This window comes from Astatotilapia calliptera, chromosome 11 (genome assembly GCF_964374335.1).
Source record: "Astatotilapia calliptera chromosome 11, fAstCal68.1, whole genome shotgun sequence".
Taxonomy (NCBI): domain Eukaryota; kingdom Metazoa; phylum Chordata; class Actinopteri; order Cichliformes; family Cichlidae; genus Astatotilapia; species Astatotilapia calliptera.
In genome coordinates this window covers 5206753-5213857 of record NC_137432.1, presented here as the reverse complement: position 1 = coordinate 5213857, position 7105 = coordinate 5206753, and the positions used below count along the sequence as shown (strand labels likewise).

Here is a 7105-nt window from a genome sequence, read left to right as displayed (position 1 = left end):
TGGGATGGGAACGATGGTTGCTGCTTTGAAACAGGATGGTACCAGTGAACAGGACAACGAGGTGTTATATATAGAGGTGAAGACGTCCGCCAGGTCCGCAGCACAGTCTTTTAGCACCCGGCCCAGCACTCCATCCGGCCCGGCCGCCTTCCTGGTGTTAATGCTCCGGAACACACGCCTCAGCTCATGAGTGCTCAGGACCGGAGCAGGGTCGGTTGAGGGGAGAGGGGACAGGACAGGGTCGGTGTTCTCCCTGTCAAAACGGGCATAAAAGAGATTTAGATCCTCAGCCAGAGTAGAACTGTCGGCTGAGGGTGATGGTGTTCTTCTTTTGTAGTCCGTGATAGCCCTGATGCCCTCCCAGACCTGCCTTGGGTTTGTGTTGTTCTCAAACCTGGCCTCGATACGCCTCCTGTGCTGCTGCTTGGCAGTCTTGATGCCTCTTCTCAGGTTGGCCCTGGCAGCACTGTATGCCTCCTGGTCCCCGGATTTGAAAGCGTTGTTCCTTGTTCGAATAAGTTGTTGAACTCCGTGTGTCATCCAGGGTGGATTATTAGGGAACACACGGAATCGTTTCCAAGTTGTTACATTGTCCACACAGAAACAGATGTAGTCCAAGACAGTGGCGGTGTAACTGTCCAATGCGACACGATTGTCAGTGTCCTGCACCTTGAATACATCCCAGTCTGTGCAGTGGAAACAGTCCTGAAGCATCGGAATAGCGTCCTGCGGCCATGTTCTCACGGTTTTGGTTGTAATCCCAGTGCTCTTGATCTTTTGTGTGTATATTGGGTGTAGCAGAAGGGAGAGATGGTCTGACAGACCCAGGTGGGGATAAGCCTGGGCTCTGTACGCATTCGCCATGTTGGTGTACACCTGGTCCAACGTTCTATCTCCTCTGGTAGCACACTTCACATTACGGTGGAAATTGTGAAGTACAGATTTCAGGTCCGCGTGGTTAAAATCCCCAGCCGCAATAAAGACACTGTCCGGGTGTGCTACCAGGCTGTTATTGATGCTGCTGCTCAATTGTGCTAACGCTAGCTTAGCATTAGCATCTGGTGGAATGTAAACAGCGCAGATGTAAACGGCAGAAAATTCCCGAGGGAGATAGAATGGACGGCACTTTAACACCAACAGTTCTACCTCTGTACTGCACAGTTTTTCCGTTACCGTTACGTTCGTGCACCAAAGGTTGTTAATATAGATGCACAGCCCCCCGCCAGTCTTCTTACCCGAGTCCGCAGACCTGTCGGCTCGATAGGCGGTGCGGCCTGCTAGATCGATAGCCGCATCGGGAATGGCGCTGTCCAGCCAGGTTTCAGTGAAAATCATGCACGAACAGTTATTAAAAGTCCGTCGAGTGGCGATCTGCAGTCGTATTTCATTAATATACTGCAACAACATGGGAATATATCAGCTGTGATAGAATACAGCATTAATGAATCAATGGTATGGAAGTGGAGGAAGCAAGAAGAATGAGTTGAATAAAGTTTGATTTATCTAACTGCTTTGTTTTGCTTTGTTTTGTGCCTTATAATCCCGTGCACCTTATGGTCCAAAAAATACGTATTTTAATTTTTTTATTTGGCACACTGTAGTTTAATGTTGCAAAGCACCTCTGTTAGATTTTGTATTGTTGATTGTCATTTATGCTTAGAAATATTTAACCATATATGCTTAGAGGTGTATAATCAATTGTGTAGTGATAGGACTGATCTTTAGCAGGCTGTAAAGGCTTGGTGTGTATTCCACACTAGAATGCACACCCACAGTCTAGGAACATCAGAGAGGTCCTATCTTCTCTTTGTTGATATATGGTATAGCAAACACGCGTATATCTCTTTAAGTATAAGAGCCTTTTGTTTAGATAGATCTGCTAGACGCCTGGCACCAGCTTTGGGGAGTCTTCACAGGGTCACATCTTGACCTCACACAAATCACACCACACACACAGACACACACAGGCAAGGTACTCTTTGTGTGTATGTAGACGTCATATGTTAATGAACCTATGCATATTCATGTAACCTCAATAAAAGAACAGTGTTGCGGGAGAACGAACTAGAGCAACTGGGGTCAAGCGAAGGAACGGCGGTTGTCCGGTTCTCTCCCGTGCACGAGAAACATGAAGAACTTTGCCTACTCGTGTCTTGCTTTGCTGTGTAATTATATTGTCTTCAACGTTCCAGCGGATAGGTTCAAGCTACAAACCTATCAACCTCTTTTTAACTTTAGTGGATACACAGCAAATTCAAAAGTGTTAAATGTTTTGGTGTTAATAGTCTTCTTGCAAAAGTAGAGTTAATTTTACTCTAAGCAGAGTCACATTCTTTTAATGTAACTCTGAGGTGTAAAATGATAGTAGTTAAAATCGAGTGTTAAAAATGAGTGTTTCTCTGTCAAATCTGGAGGTGTTACAATGGAAACATTAACTCTTGACCTCTTAACTCTGAACTCCTAGAGGGGCTATGACACCAACAGAGTAAATTCACAGACTCCGCCCCCAGCACGGCTCCAATCGAAGCTGAAGTGAAGCCGTTTCAGAACATTTTGCTCTACATATTTGAGTTGTTTGCCATGCTTGGTAAGTCATTTTTTCAAAGATTGTTTCAATTATTTCTATTAGCTTTTACTTCTGTGGCTCTTTGGAGTTGAGACAAAGCTGTGTGAAAGGCATTAGCCATGTTGCTCGCTGATAGCATAATATTCTGTTTTAGCTAGCTGAAAGGTATTGTTTGCGGGGAAATACCACAGCCTTGGGAAAAAAAGGCTTGCATGTGAATTTTCAGTCAAACTTTTGGTCAAATACTCCTAAAACAATGTTTAGAATGTGAAATGTTGGTATAATGGTGCTGCTTGAAGCCTGAAAACGATCGCCCATAAAAAAACAAAAAAACAAAAACAAGAGCAAACACCTGTTGCCTGTGTCTTTGTCTTTTGGGAAAATACTTTACACAAGTAATGGCTCAAAGAGGATTCCTTTTTTTTTTTTTTTTTTAATGTGCTGCAATTGTTTACTGGATTATTTGTGCCATTAATTAGTGTCAACTAATTCTTATTCGATCTCCACACAGGATATGCTTGTGAAGATGGAATATGGGGGAGAGCAGAAGTGCGTTGAAGTTCCACAAAGGGATGAATGAAGGACATGCATATTGTATTGAAGAAATAAGTGATGAGAATGCTGTTATTTGCATTTACCAGCTCACCTATGTCAGACCTTTTGATAAACAAAATTCTAATGAAAGTGAGAACATGTATACTGTTACATCTTTCAGAAAATGTTTTGAAATTGTGGTGCACAGTTCAGAATAAATGTTTTTCAAAAACCATTGCATCTTTTTAGTAAATGTTTATTTCCAAAAGAAATTTCTAGAAGTTCAGAACAGTAAAATTCCCGCTTTTTAGAATGAATTAGAAGATAACTCTTACGTAGTTAAACTAAAATACTCTTTGAGAGTTAATATATAAACTCTTTAACATTTAACACCAAGTGTTAAATTATCAACTCCAGACAGATTTGGTGTTTAACACTAAATCATAGTTAACGTACCAACTCTCCAAAAAGAGTTAAATTAACACTCTCTGGTGTGGACCCATATAGACACTTTAATAGTGTTGAAATCAAATCCGACAGTGTTAATTTGGACATGCTGGATTTGCTGTGTATTATACATGGTTATTATGGGCAGAAATCTGTGCCATCAGAAACTGAATTTGAATAAGTTAAATTTGAATTTGAATTGCTCAGATTGAATCTGAATTGTAACTTGAATAAATGCTTTTGAAAACTGAATTTGAATTAGTCTAATTTGAAATTGCATTTATGGTTTGAAAATGATCATCACTAAAGTGAAATTGCATTTTATATTTTGAAAATGAATAGATTTGCTTTGAAACTGCATTTTATCCTTTAAAAATTCAGCTCTCGAATAATTTCAGTTTCACTTCTCACCATTCAGTTTCAGTTCTACAATTCAATTTCAGTTCCAAAATTCAGTTTTTTGGAACTTACATCCGGTTCCGGTTCAAGCGCAGATTAATATAACTACGTTTTACTAGTGGACCGAAAGTGTTACTGACGGGAATCTACAGCGTCTTGAGCTGAATTACGACTTCAGAAGTCATTCGTCATGTCGAATGACCAGCGGATAAACTCTCAGGTTGGTAATAAATGTACTACATGTATAAGAACAAGTGTCATGTTAACAAATGATAGCCGTAAGGTAACTTTTATGCTTATTGCAGCTGCTAGCTAAAAACGCTAATTTAGCGTAGTTTGCCCTGAATTCAGCTTTGACAAACAAATATGATCGACTGTTTCTAGTAGAATTCCAAAGTTGTCATCTTGTACCCTCTCAGAGTACCCCTTTGTATGCTTGCAGAGACCCCTACAGTAGGGAAACATGCAAAACGGTGCCCAAACCTTTGTATTTTAGCTTTATTTATGCCTTACACAGCATCCAACTCTTTAGCTAACTTAATAACTTTAGCTAACATGAATAGTTAGTCTAATTCATTAGTGCAGCATCAACTCTAGATCTTTTATCTGCTTAATTTGTTACTGAAAAACAAAGACCTGGTTATGAAACTGCTTGACAGTCAGTTGTCCAAATACTTTTGAGCCTCTGAAACTGCCAGACAGTGTATAAAAATTATAAAAATAGCTACAATTCTTAAACAGTTAATGCCTTTTGTTTTGTTAAAACAATTTGATAAAATCTTAAATTATGGTCCTTCAATCACATGTTTTATTTGTGGTGTATACAGGCAAAATTATATAAAAAAATGTTTTTGTTCAAACCCTCAATGGACTATGTTTAATTTATCATAAGCATAAAACATAAAGCCACTGGGACTTAGAAATTATTATCTTACAAACAGATCATATGGCCTAGCAGTATTGAGTCAAGTATAACTGGCAGTGAGTAAAACTCTGCAGTTAATAGTGAGACTTCCCATAACATTATTTTAGTGGTAATATTTGAAAGTTATTTTGTCCACCACTTCCCCTGCCAGTGGCGGACTCCCTCAGACATCGGTGCATTGGTGGTTCTTTGTGTCTGGGGATGGGCGTCCAGGTACACACCGGCTCACTCCTTGGCGGCCGCTTATCGGGGCCTGGAGCCTGGGGCTCGCTCGGGCCACTGTGGGTGGTCGGTGGTCGGGACCGGTGGGGTGCCCCCAGCCTCTCGGCCTGGGGCTCGGTCACTCAGGCACAGCTGGCTGCCGGCGGAGCTCACGGGCGCGTCACTGCAACTCCCCCTGGCTTCTGCTCCGCGGCTGCTGAGTGAGCCCTCGTCTGGGACTCTCCTCAGCTCTTTCTGGGACAGTGCGGCTGCCCCTCTGTTAGTCTTCCTTGGTCTCTTGTGTTCTGAGGGCCTCTGGATGTCTGGAGTATTGATCTCCTCCATACCTGCTTCATGCCCTGGAGGACGGGGCTGTGGCCCCCCCACACCCTCTAGCAGATCATTACATGAAGGAACCTTTTAAAAAAACAAGCGCGTCCATGCTCACAGGTGTACACACGGGTGCTCACACACACAAACTACACCTTTTTTGGCTCCTACCTCAAAGCACACTGTGTGCTGTTGATCTTATGTGCTGCACAATAATGTATAATATTTAGTATTTACTGTCATATTCCCATATATCATTGTGATTTTGTTTATTCTATTACTCTTGTTCTCTTCTGCTTGTTTTCTTTTTTCTTTCTCAACAGGTGATCCAGGTGATCGATATATGCTTTTTCTTTTTCTTTTGTTTTTCCTGCCCATTCTGTTGGTTTTTGTCTTTTGCCCTTCTCCCCCATCCCTCTTCTCAGCTGTTTCTCTTTCCCTCTTTCTTTCTCCCGTTCTTTCCCCCAGTCAAGTCTGTCCCGTATTCAGCAAGTGAAAATAAAATAAACAATGAAAGGTGAATCAAATGGACCATTATGGCAAAGCTGGGATGGTCAATTTGGTAAAGTAAATCCATTGGGCATCTTTCTTTGCCTTTAGACAATAATTCTGATGGCAAAAGAGCCAAACGGGACAGGGAAAAAAAAAAAGAAAAAAAAAAGAAAGTTATTTTGTCAAATTTTAGCATGTTTCTTTTCAGTTTGATCTGCCATTACAATCAAACAAAGATGTATAAAGAAGGGATTGTTGGGAATACACTTAGACATCATATTTTTAGGAAGAAGTTCTCCTTCTATTCTGAACAGCACATTAACAACTCTGTGCCTAATGGATGTATGCTGCCTCCCCATGCCGTTAGTTTGCTTAAGAAGCAAATGGCTGTTTTCTCACAAAGGAAATTTCCTGTAGAAGATCTGTTGAGGGAGCTGGAGTTGCAAGTCACCAAGGGGCAGCCAAGAAAATTAAAGAATTTAGAGAGTTCCTGTAAAGAGCAGTGAGCCAAAGTCCCTCCTGAGATGCAAACCTGGTGACCAACATCTCACTGGTGTGCTTGTCAGCAAGGGTTTCTCCATCAATTAATAATAATACTTAAATACTTATTTTACCCGGTGACATGCAAATGAATGTGAATGAATGATTAAATACATTTTTTTTATGGATTTGTGGTTGATATTCAGTCTCTCTACATCAGATAAAGCTACCATAAAATTCGAGATTGTTCATTTCTTTGAAAATTCAGCAGAGGCTCAAATTATTATTTCACTCACTATACAAATAAACTTAGCACAAAAAGTAAGGAAATCTTCGTTTGGTCAGTTATTTATTTTTTTAACAATGCTTCTTCCTAATAAAACTTGTCCTGCTGGAGAGCATTTTGATTTCCCTTTTCATGTGTAAATGGTGCTATATTTGATATAAATAAAAATGTATTTGTGGGTTAAGCAGCAGAGTTCAGGACGTGAGTGGTACCGCCTTATTTGGCCATCGTTTCTGGTAAATCAACGGTGACAAGGAGTACCTGCAAGCATAGACCCTGCTCCAAGCCTGCAAGGTTTGACCGTTTTGGATATGGCCCTATCTATATGGCAACTGGTGTTTAACAAAATCGACTTGCAACATTTTTGTAGTGAGCCCCATGCCTAGGGACAGGTTCCACATCATGGGGGATGTCCAAGAAAGTGAAGGAGAAGACCCCACAAGAA

At 41.0% G+C, this 7105-nt stretch overlaps 1 long non-coding RNA gene across 1 annotated transcript; it reads left to right on the top strand.

The window, feature by feature from the left end:
* The first annotated feature begins 2321 nt into the window (after nt 1-2321).
* Nucleotides 2322-3335, top strand: LOC145431730 (uncharacterized). Its single transcript, XR_013912010.1, has 2 exons — nt 2322-2587; nt 3078-3335. It is a non-coding gene; the product is annotated as an uncharacterized LOC145431730 (long non-coding RNA).
* Nucleotides 3336-7105: the final 3770 nt, after the last annotated feature.